The following is a 21,634-nucleotide window of genomic DNA, read 5'->3' as shown; positions in this document are numbered from 1 at the left end:
TAATAATTGAGATGCTGCATGTATGAGCACTTCTCCCAGGACCTGCCTTAAGTGGGGGGCCGATATATGTTCACTGATATGTTGCTAAAAAGAGTATCTTAGTGACCTGAGAAGCATTGAGAAGGGGACTCTGGATGCTCCCGAAGAACTCACCAGCATTCTGTCTGGTTTCTGCACATCACCGGGAAGCTCCTGGACAGGCTAGTGGCATTCTTATAGTAGCCTCAGAAACAAGGAAGGGGGTCTGGCTGATCTAGAATTCTGATGGGGTAGCATTCGACAAACCAAAGGCCTTGATGTTCATTGTGGTTTGGTTTTCAGGTTTTGTAAGCTTTTAGGGTGAGCAGCGGAGCTCAGTCCACATGTTCAGATGGCCCTAAAATAGGGGTTTTCTTCGACTTTGGTCTACATCAGAATCGCCTGGAGGGCTCGAGAAAACGCAAGTGGCTGCCGCTAACCCACTCACTGGATCTGGGGGTGGAGCCCTATATTTTGCATTTCTAGCAAGATCCCAGGCGATGCTCATACTGATGGTCCAGGGGCCACACTTCAGAATCACTGTCTTAGAGCAACGTTTCCCAGAACTGTTGAGATACGGGGCTGGATGATTCTCCATCACATTATAGGATGTTCAGCAGCCTTTGTTTGCAACGTGCAGTTGCAACGACCAGACGTTGCCTGATGTCCTCTGGGGCGCGCGTGTGTGTGTGTGTGTGTGTGTGTGTGTGTGTGTGTGTGTGTGAAATGACCCCTGTTGGGGACTTCTCCTCTAGAGTAGATGGCCTAGAATCCAATCTAGTGTACTGGTGCTAGGATCACAGTCCTATTGCCGTGTCCTGCAAGCCTTAGCTTCTTCGTCTGCATAGTGGGTACAAGAACACAGACTTCAGAAGTTCCAACGAAGCGTTAGAAGAATGCCGTAGGGCTGCAGCCTTTAGCACCGTGCCTGGGACACAGGGAACAGTTCATACATGTTAGTTAGCCCTCCAGGGCTTATCGACTAAGTGAAATGTTTTTTGCCCATCAAAAAATTCTCACCTAGGAAGTATCTTCTTGGGGAGAGTTTGAAGACTCCTATCTAGGGTCAAGTGACTTTGAGAAAACTATCTGAAAAAAATGTACATTCAGGTAAAGGACTCCAAACAACAAGGTCCCATTTAGAGTTCTGAACCAATGTCCAGAACGCTTGTCCGGAACTAATGTCCAGAACGGTTACCTGGGCGAGAGCCCCCAGTCCTCAGCTCAGAAGTGACTGGCTTCCAAAGCCTATGCCAGCTTTAGAAGCCCACTTCCAATTTGTTTAGCTAAGATTGGTACAAGAAGGGTCTCTCTCTCCTTTTTTTTTTTTTTTTTACCATTTAAAACAATGATCTCATCACTCCCATTTTTTTTTTCCAACTTTGTTCTGGAAGTGAACTTTGGAATCAGGAAGACTGCTGCATTATGAGTTCCCAAACAGCTGCTGTTAAAGAGTGATATATGCTGGTACACACAGGGGATCATGGATTTTTCTTTGGCTGTCAGCTCTTGAAATTACCCAGCAATCCCAAAATGAATTTCCACTAATCTGACAGTTTTGCCTCTCTTGAACATGATGTACTATATATTCAGTGGTCAGCAGGGACTATTTAATTGCAGTTAAGCCTGTACAGTTCATTGTGGCATTTAAAATAGAGCAGTATGTAATGTGGTTCAACTTTCTGACTCTCCAGGCCCAGATGGGTGGGTGGGGCTCAATGGTTTTTGGAAACTTTCTACCTGGGAGCATTTATACTGAATTGAGTTTTACTGGCTAGCAGCTTTAATTCATTCACTTTCAAGATTTAGAAGTATTTGAATTAAAATTGAAACACAATTCTCGTAGAAGGTAGAAGGGACTGGAATATCCAATAAAAGTGACATTGTGTTAAAGATGGGAAAAAAGGGAAAATACAATGCTATAATGCATATCACTTTTTGGATACTTACGGTATGCCTGGTGGTTTTCAGGTACTATCTCATTTTATTCTTTTTTTTTAAGTTTATTTATTTTGAGAGAGAGAGAGAGAGTGAGAGATTGGGGAAGGGGCAGAGAGAGAGGGAGAGGGAGAATCCCAAGCAGGCTGTTAACGCTAACAGCGCGGAGCCTGACATGGGGCTAGATCTCAGGAACTGTGAGTCAAACTCAAGAGTCGGATGCTTAACCAACTGAGTCACCCAGGAGCCCCTCTCATTTTATTCTTAATGGTTTCCAAAGAGGCAGGGACATTTTTTTTTTGCCCCCATTTTATAGATGTAGAGAGTGAGGGTGAGAGAAGTTAAGTGACTTCCCAAGATCTGTGGGGGGTTTTGGGCATGGCCAAGACTTGAGCCCAGGTCTGTCTGGTAACCATCTATATTCTCTGGCACTAAGCTGAACTGCCCTAAAGATTCTAGACATTGTTGAGTTTAAAGTGCTATTTTACAGGTGGGTTAAGTGAGGTCCGGACACGTAGGAGTGACTTGCTCAGAATTAAGTCACCCCAGACTCAGAAAAGTCACATAAGTCTTGTTATTAATAATGATGTAGTGTAGTTCTGGGGCACCTGGCTGGCTCCGTCAGCATGGCTCCGTCATGACCTCCGTCATGATCTCGAGGTCATGAGTTTGAGGCCCACACTGGACGTAGAGATCACTTAAAACAATAATGTAGTGATTTGCAGCTTATAAAATGCTGTTGCGTCTATTCTCACATATTTACTCTGGGGTTTCGAATGTTGTGTGAACTGGTAACTCAGAATTTCGGTCGGTGACTTTTTTTCATAGTGGAGTCTCAGAATATATAGCTGCCGGGGAGGTGCAAAAATGCCAGTGTAAGGTGCCTGTGAGCCCCTGAAAGGTAAAGACCTAACTGGATCAATATGCGGCAAATACTATTGAGCTTCTAATACCTGCTGGGCATCATTCCAGGCACTGGAAATAGAGCCCTGAATAAAAACAGTCAACAGTTCCCGGCTCCCAGAGAGCTTACATTCTGAGGGCAGAGGCAGGTGTTTAAGTAGATAAAGACACAAAATAGATAGGATGCCAGATATTAAGTGGGGAGCAGGAAGATACAGCTGGGGATAGGAAAAGGAAGCTCTGGGGGAAGGGATGAGGTAAGCTCATATGTAGAGAATGTGACATTTGAGCAAAGACAGACAAGGTATTGAGAAACAAACTTTTTGAATCTCTGGGGAAAAGCATTACAGGCAGAGGGAACAGTGAATGTGAAATCTCTGGGCAGTAGATACATGGTATGTTGTGTTTAAAAAACAGCCATGGGGTGCCTGGGTGGCTCAGTGGGTTAAGCGTCCAACTGGCTTGGGTCATGATCTCGTGGTTCACAAGTTTGAGCCCCGCGTCGGGCTCTGTGCTGACAGCTCAGAGCCTGGAGCCTGCTTCAGATTCTGTGTCTCCCTCTCTCGGGCCCTCCCCTGCTCATGCTCTGTCTGTCTGTCTGTCTCTCTCAAAAATAAGTAAGCATTAAAAAATAAAAAAAAAAAGGAAAAGAATATTTGTTGTTATTGTTCTCTTAGTATATATATTTTTTAAAAATTGAGGTGTAATTGATATTCAGTTATTTTGTATTCCCACCAGCCGTGTAGTGTGAGTCCATTAACAACACTTACTTTGGCCAGCTTGATCATTTTAGATATTTAAACGGTTATGTACTTCTTTAAAATTTTAATTTCTGGTCCCTAATGACCAGCACAGCTTTTCACATGTTGATTTGCAATCCTTCCATACGTCTTCTTGGTGAAGCAGTTCTTGAAATCGTTTGCCCACTTTTTGTGTTAGTCTGCCTTCTGATGATTGCATTTTGGGTATTCTTCATGGACTCTGGATACAAGCCTTCCATCCGATACATGATTTCCAAGTATTTCTTTTCTGTCAAAAGCTTGTCTTTTTATTCTCCTCATAGCATCTTGCTTAATTTTGATCAAGGCCAATTTATCATTCCCCCCCCGACCCCCTGTATGGATTTGGTGTGGAACCTAGGAAATCTTTGCCTTTGATTATTTTAAAAATTGACTTTCTCATCAAGTAAAAGAAAATACCCTCTCAAGTTCCTTTAAGGATATTCGTGTTACTTAGGCCACCAGGTTATTGATCAACAAGCAACCATTTGTAATGATCTGTTGGTTAAGGAATAACCATGGCACTTTCACAATCCTTAACCTTCTTCCAGGACCTTGTCACTTTTCTACAAGCGGATCCAGAAGCTGTGGCCAGCGGGGGAGAGGGGTCGCTGGGCGTGGTAGGAAGTGGCCCCAATGACAGGACCCCTGGGTTTTCTCCTCTGACATGGATCAGACGCTCAACTCGGGGCCATTTGCATCCCCGAGGTATTAGGTTTTTTCAGCATTAGGTTTTCCAATTACAAAAATATGGAGTTGTGCTAGATGTTTCCGTGTCGCCTTCTGTTCCTAGCACTATGGAAATAGGCCATTGTCAGTTAAGTTAAAGGCCCTCTACGGGGCCTGGACTGGAGTCAGGCAAGAGATGTGTCTAAGGCACACAACTGAAGGCGATGTGCACTCTCAGGGTGTGTGAGCTAATGTTGCGTTTGGACACCGTGAGGTGGGGCATTGGCCTGAGCCTGAGGACGAGGCCTTCTTACATTTCATGCCCTCCATCCCTCCTCTTGCCCCACCACTCTCTTGGTCATGACCGTTAATGAGGGAAGTGGGTGAGGCCCAAATGCGGACAGTACAGTGCTTCCCACACTCGAGTGCGCCTTCAACTACCCTGGAGATGTTGTTCGTGCTGATCCAGAATGGGGGCCCGAGATTGTGCCTTTCTTTTTTAAAAAAAATTTTTTTTTCAACGTTTATTTATTTTTGGGACAGAGAGAGACAGAGCATGAACGGGGATGGGGTAGAGAGAGAGGGAGTCACAGAATCGGAAACAGGCTCCAGGCTCCAAGCCATCAGCCCAGAGCCTGACGCGGGGCTCGCACTCACAGACCGCGAGATCGTGACCTGGCTGAAGTCGGACGCTTAACCGACTGCGCCACCCAGGCGCCCCTCAGTTTTCTTATTTATAAGATGAGGGGTTCATCAGCATTTTTGGCTTGATGTTGTCTGTAACATTCTCCCAGTCTTCATCAACCTCAGCTAAGCTTTTGTTTCCATATCATTTAAGGAAGGAAGCCAGAATATAATGGGCTCTTTCCATCCAAGTTCAAAACCTAGGTGGTTATACTTACCTTGTGCATTTTCTGTCTCTCATTACCATGTAAACTCCACGAGGGGAGGCAATTTTGTCTGGTTTTCTTACCGCTCTACCCTCAGTATCTTGAACTCTGTCTGATTCAGAGTGTGAGCTCAACCCACACACGCACATATTCCAATGTATAGACAACTGCATACATGTATGTAGTTAACTGAATAAGTAAATTCTTGTTCATTGGTTTGGGCACAATTTTCAGTCCCTAGTCCTTACTCTAGTGGGCAAGTGGTTAGGGAGAGATAGCATCTGTTTCTATCTGCATCATGATTTTCTCCTCGGTTTTTGGCTTCGTGAACAGAAGGAACGGATGAAGTATGTTGAATATTCTTTGAATAAAGCACAAGCTTTTAATGCTTCCTAAAGCCTGTGACATTTTATTACTTCTAAACTCACAGTAAACAGTTAAGTTCTTATGATGGATGGATTTCCAGTTTGAAATGATATAAGATATGAGAGGGCTATTAACTTCCTTCCTATTTTACTTATGTTTCAATATCTTAGTAGAGCTATTATATGAAATTGATCCCCTGGCTTTAGAAAATGGGGGTGCTGCTGACAGTGTCACATGCTATTATAGAATATGTTCTAGAATGACATCTAGCCCAAGCTTCTCTCTTGTTAATAAACCCAGGTTTCATTTGAGCGGCAACGTGCTCAGACCCAGGGAATAATAATGTTTACAACAGCTGTCCCTGAGGTAGCTCTTACTGTGTCCCAGGCATGTGCTAAGCCAGTAACATGGATGTACTCATTTACTATATGAAGGCGAGGGATTGGGATTAGAATCAGCCAGATGTGCTATTGCTGTCCCCTGGCTTCATGCAGCTACGAGTGACCACAGGGTTCCCCTCTAACCAGCAACAGGCAGTAGAGTGGAGAGTGGATTCTGTGACCTTGGGTAATTTCCTTAAAGTTGCAGTGGCAAAGTTGGTTTTGTTTTGTTTTGTTCTGTTTTACTCTCTGAAATGGGGATGATGATGATAGATACCTACCTCATGGGGTTGTTAGGAGTCGATGAGCTAATACATGTGATATACTCGGAAAAACGCCAAGACTGGTGGTTCCCGACCGAGGCAAGTCTGCCCTCCGGGAGACATGTGGCAAATATCTGCAGACATTCTTGATTGTCACCTGGGGTGGGGGTGAAGGGCAGGTGCTACGGGCATCTAGTGGGTAGAGACCAGAGATGCTGCTAAGCGTTATACAATGTACAGGACAGATTCCCCCCATCCCCCAACGAAGTATGATGGGGCCCAAATAGCACAAAACTGAGGATATAGGAAAAGCATTTCTTACTGATAACCAGGAAAGACAGCATCCTCTCTTAAGATCATGGCATGGTTTTGGTGTTTCAACCCCGTTAAAGGAAACCAACCCATTGGTTAATTCACTTTAAAGGGCTCTGCTTATCCTCAAAATATACCAAAATCAAAGTTTTGTATGTGGCAAATGTGTTCCAATATTTAAGTGCTTATGCTCAATGATCTAACTAAAGTAGAAATCTCATACTGTTTTTTTGGAAATGCTTGGCAACTATCGAACTTATCCTGGTGTGAACTTTAGGAGGTTATGCTAATAAAAAATGACTCGGGGTGCCTGGGTGGCTCAGTCAGTTGAGTGACTGACTTTGGCTCAGGTCATGATCTCATGGTTCATGAGTTCGAGCCCCGTGTCGGGCTCTGTGCTGACAGCTCGGAGCCTGGAGCCTGCTTCGGACTCTGTGTCTCCCTCTCTCTCTGCCCCTCTCCCACTCATGCTCTGTCTCTCTGTCTGTCTCAGAAATAAATAAACATTTAAAAAAAAATGACTCATTTGTTTCACACATGTTTGTTGAATGCCTATATGGACCCGAATAAGGCTAGGGTAAAACAGAGGGGAAAAAAAGGAGCTGAGTCTAAGTCCCTGTCTTCCCGGAACCTACAGCCTGGAAGGAAATAGGGCCGTGAAATGTTAATTGCCAGGATGTCCTGTAGAAGCACAGAGGTGTACGTGACATTTAACAGGAGTCTAAGCTGTTCGGGGAACAGGAAGAGACTTTCCCTGAGGAAGGGAGGTCAGCATGGAGATATGAAGAGGCAGTGGCGTACCATGACCGCATGCAGCCTCGGGAGTCCAACGGCTAAGTTTCGAGCCCTTCTATTACGCGCTCCCAGCTGCACGATCTTGAGTAATTAATTGCCAAAGGGTTCAGATGTGAACTCATAATAAGCTTCACATACCCTAAGGCTTGAATAAGTGTCAGCTCTTGCAATGATTAAACATTAGCTAAGGGGCAGAGGGAAAACAGGGGTGTGCAGAAAATTATTTATGATTTGGCAAAACTTGTTCCTAATTTATCTCTGGCACGTCGCACGACTCTGGAAACTGGGAAGCGTCACTATGGCTAAAGTTAGAAACAACCCAGATGTCTAGCAACTGGTGAATGGAGACAATGTGGTATATCCACACAGTGGAATATTATTTGGCAGTAAAAAGGAGGTAAGTCCTGATGCATGCTAGGACTTGGTCGAATCTCAAAAACATCATGCAAAGCGAAAGAAGTCAGCCACGAGGGGCTACATGTTGTATGATTTCATTTATATGCAATATCCAAAAAAGCAAATTAAAAAAAGGCGGAAAGTAGGTTAGCAATTGCCTAGGATAGGGGGAGGGAGTAGAGATGAACTGTACGTGCGCATTTTGGGGTGATGAACATTCTGTCACTGGATTATGGTGATAGTTGCACAATTTGGTAAATTTACTAAAAATCATTGAAGTGGGTAAATTTTATGTAATAAACATTGTCAGTAAACTTATTTTTAAAAAGATGCTTTGTGTCTGAGTTAAATGATCTTTCAAGCTCCTAAATTCTTCCTGCAGGAAGTTTAACCATGCCTTTGAAATATTTGCTTCCTAAAGACACTGAGTCTCTGGCAAAGTCAACTGGAATGTTAGCGCTTTCGCTAAACTGGGAAGTCGCCTTGATGAATTTACCAGGTACCCCTGGTGTTGGAAGGGAGGATTCAACATTTTGTAAGATCTACTCCAAGATCAGTGACATCTCCCCATTATATAAACTTTGGATAGCATTACCTCATCTACCTACAGAAGTCTCCTCTTTCTGTGAGATATTCTTACAAGGACTGTCCAAACAGAAATCCGTATTCCTGTATTTTGTCTTTCGTGCAGCCGAATTTGAAGACATTGGCTGTTAGGTTGCTTGAGGCCCCGAAAATATAGATCCATGTGAAAATTTCCTTTGGGCGTGAAAACATTTTACTTGTGATGCATTTGTACGGTTTTTCCTATGATGAAGTATGAGACATAGAGTAAAGTATGTTTTCTTTTTGTCTTTGCCATGAGGATAGACAAAGTCAAAATTGATGGTCAGTGGAGCAATAGCTCTGATGTATGGTGATGTCTGTCTTAATGCTATTTTACCTGGTTTTCTCCCCTCATGATTCTATATATAATCGTCCCATTTATATTAAGCCTAGTTTAGTAAGATTGCTTACATGTCAGGCAGAGAATGGATTACAGATGAAAATAATGAATACATAATTATGTACATTAAACATTATTCTTTTGTGCTTTCGAAACTAACCAACGCGGGCAGTACCATTTATCGTTGCTGTGTGCACGCACACACGTGCATGCGTGTAGGTGCTTGATGTATAAATACACTGATATAGATGAGACCGTGAATTCTCAGCTGAAAAATATGAGCATATAGCGAAAATGTGTGGCTAGATTTAAATCTTTAGAAACCGGTCTTTAGAAAGGAAACGTTAATGCTAGGTAAATTTTGCCAGGAAGACCCAGGCGGGTATTTCTTCTGTTATAAACCTTAAGCCTTATAAGAGACTCAAATTTAGATTACTTTAAGATACTTGTAGTTGGGGTTATAGGATTCAGAAACAATTGTTTCATTTAGAATTATTTCTCATGACCTCGACATAACTTCAAGGGCATCTAATACCTAAGGAATCAGATCAAAGATGCCACTCGAAATTTCAAAATACAATCCTAAGATATTCCTCTGCAGCCTTCTGGCAGCAGACGAACAAGTTGCGGTTCTGTCTTTGAAAATCAGTCTTGCCATCCCACAAAGAACAGTGTGAAATTGAACTTGCAATTAAAAAATAAGCTTTCGTTGCTCCCCCCCCCTCCCCATAAACCACCCTCCGCAACCAAACCGAGGGTCATCAAGAAACAGAAGGAAGAGAATGCCGTAAGATTTCAAAGATGCCTGGTAGGAATATTTCTTAATTGAGCCGTGCTTTCGAGCCGCATGGAAGTGTTCTTATTAAAAATTAAATAAGAACAGCAGAGAAGAACACGGATGGGCTCCGCGAGATTAGAGCTCCGTGAGATTTACTTAAAAGGCTTTCATTAGGCGCTGGGGGCTCTGTGGCACATTCAAACTGCACCTAGACGGTGTATGTGTGCTCTGGCTTTTTGCCCCCTTTCCTGAGAAATATGAAACATCGGTGCTCAAAATGAGAAGAGGAAAAGGATATTTCCACAGTGTACGGTCTATATTTTCCAGATTGCTAGGTGATTAGTCCTTTCATTCTTTTCTTCCCTCCCTCTGTTTCTTCCCTCCCTCCTTCTTCCCGCCCTTGTCCGTGGAGGTTCGTACCCATCCCGTCTGTGATTTTATTCTTGATTTTGTTATTATTATTTTTTTTAAGTCAATTTCCTGTCTTGGATGAATGGAGGAAAGGTTTCAGCAGTGCTTCTCAGACTTTAATGTGCACATGGACCACCTGGGAGCTCTGTGAAATGCGGATTTTGATTCAGCAGGTCTGGCGTGGGGCCTGAGATACCGAATTTCTAATAAGCTCCCAGGTGACACCAGTGTTGCTGGTCTGTGGCCCACGGGAGAGTAGCAAAGGGCTGCAGTGGTCCATCAAGTAGATGAATCACGTTCCTTTACATCCTTTACTGTAAGACAGACTAGGTAATTAGAGAACTGACTTTTGGATTCAAGTTGGCGCAGCTGAGTGATTTGGGGCAAGTTACTAAACGACTCTGGTCATATATGCCCTCAAATGTACAATGTTCCGACCGCTTCATGGTTTTATCATTTAGGGAGATTGAAGGAAGTGTGCAAAGCACTTTGCTCTCCATAAAGCACCAAGAACGTTCTAGATCCTTTTGGCCGCTCTACGCATCACTGTATGATTGCACTCAGTGCTCACCAGGACTCACCTGCCCACTGCTTCTCTTTGCCCTTTAACCCCTTCCCAGACACCTTTCAGGTCTCCAGTGGCATCCCCTAAAAACATCAGGAAGCCTGGCGTCGCCCAGTTTTATGTTGTCCTCTAAGCGTCATGTGCTCTTCCTCCCAGGGGCATTCGCCCTTGCATCTTACCTTGTGACTTTGTCCCCAAATGAAAGGCATCTCGGCACCAGCAGACATACCAGGAGAAATTCCAGCAGGATTCTCTCTGGGTCCCCAGAGTTACATAAGACAGCGTTTCCCGCTCGTGAGTCCCTGAAAGTCAGGCTGCCCATCCACGTGCCCCCTGTGTTATCTTTTACTTCACCTTGGTCTCTAACCCTGTCTTGAATCACAGAAATCTATTGTAAAAGGAAATAGAAATGGCAACAGGTATAAAAGGTACGCACCGATACAAAATATATCTAGCTAATGAAATTTTTAACGTTTATTTATTTATTTAAAAAAAAAATTTTTTTTTCAACGTTTTTACTTATTTTTGGGACAGAGAGAGACAGAGCATGAACGGGGGAGGGGCAGAGAGAGAGGGAGACACAGAATCGGAAAACAGGCTCCAGGCTCTGAGCCATCAGCCCAGAGCCCGACACGGGGCTTGAACTCACGGACCGCGAGATCATGACCTGGCTGAAGTCGGACGCTTAACCGACTGCGCCACCCAGGCGCCCCACGTTTATTTATTTTTGAGACAGAGAGAGACAGAGCATGAACAGGGGAGGAGCAGAGAGAGAGAGACACAGAATCTGAAACAGGCTCCAGACTCTGAGCTGTCAGCGCAGAGCCCGACGCGGGGCTCGAACTCACGGACCGTGAGATCATGACCTGAGCCGAAGTCGGACGCTTAACCGACCAAGCCACCCAGGCACCCCTAGCTCATGAAATTTTTAAAATGTGCACCTGCGTCTCATCTAAAATAATGCTGTGTACAAGAGGGGACCATACTAGCATTTGGACAACAAAGGCAAAACATACCTCACTCCAAGAAATTCCTCTTAGCATTTTTCAGTGAACGGGAGGCCAAAACATGTGAAACACTTCAGGGGCTGTGGAAGTGACCAGCCTGGAAGATTGGGGTGGGGTCGTCTCTTCTCAGAAGGGTAGCCAGCGTGCCCCACACCGACCCGTGTCCCCAGTGCTTAGTGCTTGGCGCAAAATAGCTGCTCAGTTAACACAGGATAAAGGAATGGGAACATAGAAGAAATACGTGAATAACGCCATCTTCCCCATTCAATGAGGTGGTTTTGAAAACAGATTTCCTTCGAGTTTCTTTTTAGAACAAAAACAGTTTTCAGTTGTCATATATCAAATTCTTTTGTCCATTTTGAAACACCACATTTTTGAAAGAGCTGCATCTAATCTCCCCGTGATCACAGAGCTTGAGTCTGCACAAAGGACAAGAGAATTGAGGCTCTGCTTAGGCTGTTAGTGGAATTTATACAGGCGGAGACAATTAAGCGTACATCCTATATATATTTGCCGTAATGTCAGTACTAGGTGCCTTTTGTTCGTATTTAATTGTTGTAGAGCCTGCTTGACTAAAGTACTGCGCGGAAGGTGTCAGTTAGATAAAATCAAAGGACTTGAATCCTGGCATCCTAAGAGCTGTCTAATTTCAGACCATTGAAACTCACATGATATTGTTAATTCCTATCATATCTCAGAAATGGATTTTTCTAGATCCAACTGGATCACAGGCGAAGGCCATATGCATATATGTACATAAATGTGCACACACAAACACATACACACATATACACATTGCTGTTTATCATACCAGAATATTCCGGTTTGCAACAAATATGCAGAATACCAAGCTGTGAGTTACTGAGTCTTCCAAATTCTAAGTATTGTAATCCTTTTCTTGGTATAACTGACATAATTATTGTTTTCAATGAAATCAGAGATTTTCTTTATGCAATCTATTTTTAAGAAAGAGAGATATGAGCAAGCTTACAGCACACACACCTATCATATAATTATATTCTTTCTGAATCTTTATACTCTGTGCTATGATTTCCTTTCTGTCTTATTGGGGGTTTCATCCAGCAATTGAATGACTGGAGGAAAAGAAATAGAAAATTTTTGTCATAAACATCGGTGTGGTTGGATCATATCTACCTTAGATACAAGTAGGATTTTTTTTTTATGCTTTACATCCTGCTTTTTCAGGCCCTCCCTCTCTCCCCAGATCTATAGGTTATAGATATTCAGCTTGTGGTTCCTATAAGTTGTTTTGTTTAGAAACATGAGATGTTTAGAGAGGACACCTATGAGTGTGTGTGCGTGTGTGTGTGTGTGTGTGTGTTTTCTGCCCTGTCACCTGCTTTCAGTAAGACAGCCCCAGAATCTCATTGAATGAATCACAGCTCCCAGTTCAAGTATTTAGACGTGATGGGCCTCAATTAGGGACATCCAAAAATACAGGATACCCCGTGAAATCTGCATTTCAGATAAACGGCACATAATTTTTTAGTACAGCTGTCTCCCAAATACTGCGTGGGACATATTATATTAAAAACAATTCATTGTGTATGTGAAATTCACATTTCACTGGGCAGCCTGTGTTTTTATTTGCTAAATCAGGCAACCCTAACCCCAACCATCAGCCTCAGGCCTGGGTGCTAACGGGTCTAAGCTTGAGCAGCATTTCCTATGACGATTGAGGACCAAGACTGAGACTTTTGTTGGCTGCCTGTGGGAGAGACATGCTTTCGTTCCTCTAGACTTGAGGCTGAGATGATTATCTGGAGGAATGGCTGCAGCGTCACTGAGCCCTGATAGGATGTCCAACATGGAGGGACGGCCCAGAATGGTAATGATGACGAGGCATTTGCTCTAAATACAACATGCTAGCTCATTATCGTGTCTGTTGTTTCCTGCTTGACTACAAAGGTGAAGGGTAGGGTTGGCTGTGTTAAGTTGAACCACTGTGGTTTTCTGGCTCAGCCTAGCGGTTTTCTCCCGCAACCAGGTGTGATGGGTAAGTGGTGACATCAGAGCCCCGGGCTCCTTTGCTTTTGCTTGTCTGCAATGCCTCAGCATGTGGCTTTCATCTTCATGGTCGAGGTGGCTGCTACCCCTCCCGGCATCCTTTTATTATGTCAGGACGGGGTTGGGGGGGGGGAGTATCGATTGGCTTCCTCCCACGTGGGGCAAGAAACTACCTTTTACAGTTTGGTATTTGTTTCAGTTATTGCCCCACTTTAGCAATGAAGCACCCAGAGCACAGAGGAGGTAGGAAACTCATTCAGGGTTACCCAGTTCGGTGTGTTAGTCATGGCTTTCCAGAGAAACAGAACCCACAGGAAGTGTATTTTTAAGGAATTAGCCCAAGAGATTGTGGGGCTGAGTCTGAAACAGAGCAGGCTGGCAGGCTGCAGGCCCAGGGAAGAGGTGATGCTGTAGCTGGAGTCCGATGGCCACCTGAAGGAAGAATTCCCTCTGCCTCAGGTGACTTCAGTCTTCATTCTTAAGGTCTTCAACTGATTGGGTGAGGCCCATCCACAAATGGAGAGTAATCAGCTTTACTCAGTCTACTGCTTTAAATGTTAAGCATACCTAAAAGATACCTTCACAGGGACATTAAAAATTTTTTTAATGTTTATTATTTGAGAGAGAGAGAGAGAGAGAGAGAGAGAGAGAGAGAGAGAGAGAGAGAGAGAATGAATGGGGGAGGGGCAGAGAGAGAGGAAGACACAGAATCCAAAGCAGGCTCCAGGCTCTCAGCTGCCAGCACAGAGCCCGACGTGGGGCTTGAACTCACAAACTGCGAGACCATAACCCGAGCTGAAGTTGGATGCTTACACGACTGAGCCACCCGGGAGCCCCACAGTGACATTTATTTAAACTGGCATTTGACCAGATACCTGGGTATTGTGGCCTCGTCAAGGTGACACCTACGTAACCATCACAGTCAGTCCTAGTGAAACTGGGATCGAATCCTAGCGATGTCACTGCAGCCCAGACACTTTACCTCGGCTACCATTAGCTCACTCGGCCTTTTGGAAGAGAAAATATTACACGGAGGGCAAGTAATTGTCATCTTTCATTGGAAACCTGAATAGCAGATTTTTAGTCACTGTCTACATGAGTCACTTGATTTTACTTTTTATTTTAAAATAAAACACGTACTCAAAACCACACGTAAGAATTATATAGCATAATGCAATAATGTAAGCTAAACACATTTATAATAAACAACCACTCAGCTCATGAAATAAAAGTCTGCTGGTCACCCCAGAAGCCCATACGTGTATTGTATCCCAGTTCAAATTCCCTCTCTCTGACCCACAGTAACTATGATCTTGAACAGGGATCGGCCTGCACCTGTTTTGTAAATAAAGTTTTATTAGAACACAGTCATGCCCACTCATTTACTTTCTATCTTTGGCTGCTTTTGCGTCATAAAGGCACGGTTGAGGGGTGGCAACAGAGGCTGTCCGGCCCTCAATGCCTAAAAAATATTTACTGCAGGAAAACTTGCTGATTCCTAATCTTGGCTTTCACAGTGGTAATCTCCTTGAGTTTTTATATTATTTTTATCACTCAAGTGTTTATCCCTAGGCCTTGCCTCTTTTTGTGTTGGTGCCATAATGTCTTTTAAGTTTCTTTGAATCTACGGGTTCCCTCTCTATTTCTTTATTTTCACTGCAGTTTACTCGTGGAGGACCCAGGCCATTTAACCTGTAGTTTCCCACAGTCTGGATTTTGTGATTGCATCTTCTTGGTGCAGCTGAGAATGTTCCTGTGTCCACTGTATTTCCTGCAAATTGACATTTAAATCTAGAGACTTGGTCAGATTTGGGTCCGGCGTCTCTGGCAAGGCTTTTGGTGGGTGGTGTGTCCATTCATCAGGAGGCATGAAATGTGTGATCATCATCTTTCCTTTAGTGTCACAGCTGTTGACACAGCCTAAAGAATGATGCTTACATCGGATTTTTCACTGTGGCTTATAAAATGCTGATTTGTTTACATACATACATACATATATAATGTATATATACATATATATAACTTATTTTATTTATATGTATATATATGTATGTATGTGTATATATATAATTTTATTTATATGTATATATTTTAATATATATATTAAATATAAATATATATATATATATATAACTTGAAAAACTTTTAAAAAGAGATACTTTGTCTCATCTTCCACTTGAGTTCCTAGAAGCTACTGCAAGTTTATATAGAAAAGGCAGGGGGTGCCTGGGTGGCGCAGTCGGTTAAGCGTCCGACTTCAGCCAGGTCACGATCTCGCGGTCCGTGAGTTTGAGCCCCGCGTCAGGCTCTGGGCTGACGGCTCAGAGCCTGGAGCCTGTTTCTGATTCTGTGTCTCCCTCTCTCTCTGCCCCTCCCCCGTTCATGCTCTGTCTCTCTCTGTCCCAAAAATAAATAAACGTTGAAAAAAAAAAAAAAAGGCAGATGAATGTGCCGTTCTTCTTCTTTATCAGTTTCTGGCATAGTAAATAGGTTCTCCATCATCCTCCCTTTAGTTAGGAGACCATTTAGTTTTATTATTAGTATTACTATTATATTATTACTAATGTCATTATGTCACAATGAGGGATATGATGGGTTTCAATCCTTTGCAGTTATCTTAATGAAGCTCAAATTATTCCTTTTTTGCCAGTGGGAGACTTTTCCAGTCGGGTCCTGAGTCCTTCTGAAGTGACCCTGATAGGTCCTTCACTTTCTGGCATAAGAGGTTCTCAACTCACCTACATTTTCTGCTCCAGATCTGGAAGAAGGCTTCCTTCTTTCCTCCATACCCCCTACTCCCCGCCCCAGCTCTCTAAAAGTGGTACGTCAACACCACAACCTGTGTGCTAGGGATGCTCCTTCTATTTGGCTGGTCGTTGGTCTTAGGTGTTCACAGAATAAAGAACCAAGAAGAAGATAAAATACCATGTGAGTTTCTACTGATACTTCCAATTCAGATTCAGCACTACAGGATTTTGCTGAACCTCTTCTATGTTATATCTGCGTTTCCTCTTCCTTGTGGAGAATTTTGGTTCTCAAAGATGTAGGGGGTGATGAAATGATAATATCTCGTAATTACTCATTTCCTTATGTCCAATTATACAACAATCTTGGAATAACGGTACTAAACCACTATAACCAATATGATTCCTTAAAACTGTTAAAATTATTTTTCACATGTTTTCCCCATTTAATCTCTCCACCCATTTTGTATTATTATTATATTATATCCATAGGGTCTGAGCACATGTTCTCTGCGTACTACATTCCACCCCTTAACCCTCCTTTATCTTCAAACCTACGGGGAATTGTATGTTTCATATCCCCATCCAGTCCTCTTGTAGATGCCTCTAGTCATTTTGATTGTCTGAAGCTCATTTTCTGCTAGATTTTTCAAGTAGCACTAAGGGTTTCTTCTATTCTCACATCCATCAGACACCCCATTTCTCTCCTCTGCCTCTTCCCTACAGAGTCCGATCCACTCAGGGCTGTGGCTCTTGTCCCCACACAGGGAAGCACCGGAACTCTGTGGTTTGTAGAGGTTCTGATTTTTGCCGCGAGTTCCTGCATGATGATAGTTTGTGCCCTTCCTATGTGGAAGTCAGTTTTGCTAGATATAAAATCCTTAGCTTACATTTTCTTTCCTTAAAGTATCTTAAATATGGTACTTCATTTTCTTCCGGCATTGTTACTGTCAAAAAATCTGATGACAGTGGTTTTCTGTCCTTTGTAAATAACTTTCCTTTTTTGCTTAAAATCTTCTAACGATATTCCTTTTGCTTGAAAGCCCGACAGATTTTATTTGAATATATCTTGGAGATTTTCAGTTCGCTATTTCTCAGGTACGTGGTGCACCTCTTCAATAATTAGTTTCAAATATCTATGGTGTTTAAATTTAGGAAGCTTTTCTTAAATTATATATTTTGGAATTTGTTTTGTTTATTGCATTGGTTTTCTCCTTCAGGGATCCCCTCTCCCATTCCTTCTTTTTTAATCTTCTCTGCTTGTCTTTAATATTTGTCCTCTCTTTTAAACGTTTTATCTCCTTTTGTTTCTTTTTAATTTTTAAAAATTTCTTTTTCAGCCTTTTGTTTGTCTTAAGGCATTATATATTGTGCTGAATTTTGTGCTCATTGTTCTAATCTTACATATTTTTATATCTTGGTTTTCATTTTCTAAAATGATATTTTTTATTTATAAGTATTGTTTGTGTTCTTTTACCTCATTTCTGAGTTATCTAATTCGGATTTGTGCTGTGTTGGGTTTTTTCCCCCTCAGATACTGTATAATTTTATTGTATAGTGTAGCAGGCTGCGGTTTGGTCTGTTTTGTGGGCATTTCTTTCTGGTATTCTCACATCTCTGTAAGAACGTTACTGGTTCTTGGTTCTCTTTTTTTTTTTCCTTCTTGTAATGTTGCAAGGGATCTGACCTCCATACTTTTCTGTTGTCACGTTTATATGAAATTAATTGTCCTGAACTTTGAGAAGGAAATGTGGTTTGGGATACTTTTTCCAATCCCACAGAGCCTCCCCATCTGTGTTTTTAGGTACATTGTAAGTAGGGTGGCTTCCTTTCTGAGATTTTTCTGGCTCTTCTTCCAACCTCCCTCCTTCCCCCACACTCACTTTTATCTGAACCTTCAGTTTTGAACCTCTTCCCAGTAGACTCTCCTTGAGGTGGGGCCCAATCCTGGAAGGGGATTTTGGCTGGTTGCCATTGAGGGTTCATGTGGCCTGGGTAACCTCCCTCTCTGAGCTCACACTGGCCTCTGGCACTCACTGGCTCTCAGAGGGATCATGGCATTCCCGGTTTTGCCTGCTGCCCCACACTGGCCCTCTGTGCTTTCCAGTGAGCTCCTGTTGGCTCTCTAGAGTTTCTCCTGTTCTGAGGTCTGCAGATACCACATTTGTTTCCTCTACTTCTTCTCTGCAGAGCCTGACCCCCCAAGACTCAGGGCTCTTGTCCCCACCCTCCTACTTGAAATTTGGGGTTTCTAAAATGCCTTGTTACCTGCTTTTGTTGTATATGTTGTTCATGGTTTTGCTATTTGGGTAATTTCTTTTCTTTTTTCTTTTCTTTCCTTTTCTTTCTTTCTTTCTTTCTTTCTTTCTTTCTTTCTTTCTTTCTTTCAATCTTTCTTTCTTTCCCAGTTGACCAACTCTGATACGTGATTTCTATAGTCTGATTCATTTTTATTTTTAATTAAAAGTTTTTTTTAAAGTTTATTTATTATTGAGAGAGAGAGAGAGAGTATGAGTTGGGGAGGGGCAGAGAGAGAGGGAGACACAGAATCTGAAACAGGCTCCAGGCTCTGAGCCATCAGCCCAGAGCCTGACGCGGGGCTCGAACTCACGGACCGCGAGATCGTGACCTGAGCCGAAGTCAGGCACTTAACTGACTGAGCCACCCAGGTGCCTCTCTATTTATTTTTATGTAAAGCTTTCAAGAGATCAAAATACTATGTTGTTATACTACCATTATTTCCCCCCAATTTCTCCAGTAGTAGAGATGTGTGGTGGGTAACAAGTTACCACAAATGTGGCTTAAAAGAACACCTGTGCATTATCTCCCAGGTCTGTAAGTCAAAAGTCTGGATGGGCTCAACTGGGTTCTTCGATTAGGGTTTTACAAGATTGGAATCAAAGTGTGCCCTGGGCTGGGGTCTTATTCTGGAGCCCTGGGTGGGGCGGGGGCGGGGGGGAAGAATCCTCTTAAGAGCTGATTCAGGTAGGTGACAGAATTCAGTTTCTTAGGGTTTTAGGACTGGTTGTAGTGCCTTCTTGCTGGCTCTCAGCCAGAGGTCACCCTGAGTCCCAGGTTCTCTCTCTGGTCCTCTCTTTGCTTCCTCCATCAGTGTACAGATAGAGTAGAATAGTATTCAGCCATGAAAAGAAGGAAATCTTGTCATTTGCAGCATGGATGAACATGGAGGATATTACGCTAAATGAAAGAAGCCAGTCCCCGGACAGATACGGCATTATTGCACTTACATGAGGTATCTAAAGTAGTCAAAGTCACGACAAAGTGGAGGTTACAATAGTGATTGCCAGAAGCTGGGGGCTGGGGGGAGTGAGGAGTTGTTATTCCATGGACATAAAGTTCCAGTTCTGCTGGATGGGAAAGTTCTGGAGATCTGCTGTACAAGGCTGCACCTGGAGATAACAGCACAGTATTGTTAAAAGGGTAGATCTCCCGTTAAGTGTTTTTTACAAATAGAAAAAAAAAAAAAAACAGAGGGATACAGGGAATTCTAGGAGGTATTGGATATGTCTATCGTTGATGATTGATTGTGGTGATGGCATTGTGGGTGTTTGCTTATGTTCAAACATATCAAATTGTACACATGAATTTGTGCAGTTCTTTGTATATTGATTATAACTCAGTATAGTTGTTTTTTTTTTTTTAAAACTCAGTAAGTGTGCTTTGAAATACTGACTTCCCATTCCATTCTCAGCCATAGAAAACTCTCATGTAATTAGATTAAGTCTCCTTCTTAAGACTGACTGAGGATTAGCCTTAATGACACCTGCAAAATTCTTTTGCCACGCAAGTGGACATTACCACAGGAGCAACACCAGGTCACGGGGACTTAGAATTCTGCCAACCACATCCTCACTCACTTATTTGCAAGCCTAACAGTCTATTGAGCTCCCACTGTGTTCTAGCCCCCGGGACACAGAAGTGAACAAGACAGGCATGATCCTGGCCCCAAGAGTAGAAAATTAATACCCAATGTGTAATGAAGGGATGGGTGGGTAGATAGATGTATAAGGTCTAAATGCACATTCAGAGAAAAGCAATGGGATACTGAGACTCAATATTATTGAGTACGTTTTAAAGGTCCATGTATCATCTTGAACGGAAATGTTGCTCAACTTCTGATGAGGAGCCTAATACATCAATATCTCTGTTATCGTTGACTGATGACCTCGCATAATAAAAGATCTTGACTTGCGTGTATGTTAACAATTAATGGAATGTGTAATGCTTCTCACGAAGTATATGGAAGGTAATAAAGAGGTGTAAATGAGAATTACACGGGTTAGTTGGTGGCATTAATGGTTCTTTTGTTCTGCTAGAGCAGCAGTATCTTATTCAGGAGACAGGGTTGCAGTCCTCGTTGCCAAAATGACTTAAACATGCCAATTCAACTGTGATTGGTTCTTTAAGGGCATTCACCACTCCAGAGACCCCCCCACTCAAGTGTCCTGAGCACGCCTTCTACTCCTGACCCCCTCCTTTTCTGACCCTTTCAGGGCTTTCGCGCTGGGGAGACCCATGTCCATTGTCAGAGTGTGGTTCCACTCCTAGAATTATTTGTATGCTTTCGGGATGGCTCTTTATTTCCCAGAAGGTTTCTAATCCTGTATCCAGCCCCTAATGAAATAGAATCAAAGTGATCAGTTTTACAATAGACGCCGCTACACATGGGACCCTATTTATTTATTCAGAAATATCTGTCATAATGATTGAATGAGAAGCTAATATTCAGAGCTGGGAAAAGCAATACTGTATATTAGGAAGAATCAGCATTTGTTAGCATAAGTAAGACTCTGAGTCTTGATTGTAAGTGTCAGTGTGTTAAAAAACATTGACTAAGCCCAGTGTGAAATTACAAGTTGTAATGCAAATATATTTGGGGAAATGCAAACACAGTTATCTATGCATTGATTCATTCACTCAACAGCAATTTATTGAGTGCCTAGCGCGTGTCAAGTGCCTTCCTAGGTTCAGGGGATGTAGTAGGGAAACATGCGGAAAATCACATTGCCCTTTGAGAGCTTATATTCTAGCAGAGGGAATCAGAAAATGCACAAAATAAATAAAGACATCATTCCATGATCATTTACTGATGGACAGGAATGACTTTCATGTTAACAAGGAAATCTGGTTGAAACAAACTTAGAGGGTGGTAACAGAGATATAAAGAGATTTGCACTGTTTGCACATGTATTCGTTCTTCTGTGGAGGTTGATAAGAATTGTTTCATGTTGGTTGCAGCCATCGGGTGGCTGAATCTATTCACACTGGTGCACGGTGAATGCTTACTGAATGCGTAAATATTACTGAGCTGAATTTTAATTCAGAATAATATCGTTGAGGTTTACAAATTCAGAATAATATCATTGAGATTTACAAATATTTTTGAATTAGGTGCCTATGATTTTACCCTTGGTTTAGTGAACAA

At 42.6% G+C, this 21,634-nt stretch overlaps 1 long non-coding RNA gene across 5 annotated transcripts in view; it reads left to right on the top strand.

The window, feature by feature from the left end:
• The window catches only part of LOC111559754, a 496,575-nt gene that overhangs the window by 226,579 nt on the left and 248,362 nt on the right, over positions 1–21,634 (top strand). The window lies entirely within an intron of this gene.

Source organism: Felis catus, chromosome A3 (genome assembly GCF_018350175.1).
Source record: "Felis catus isolate Fca126 chromosome A3, F.catus_Fca126_mat1.0, whole genome shotgun sequence".
NCBI lineage: Eukaryota > Metazoa > Chordata > Mammalia > Carnivora > Felidae > Felis > Felis catus.
This window is presented reverse-complemented; position numbering and strand designations above follow the sequence as displayed.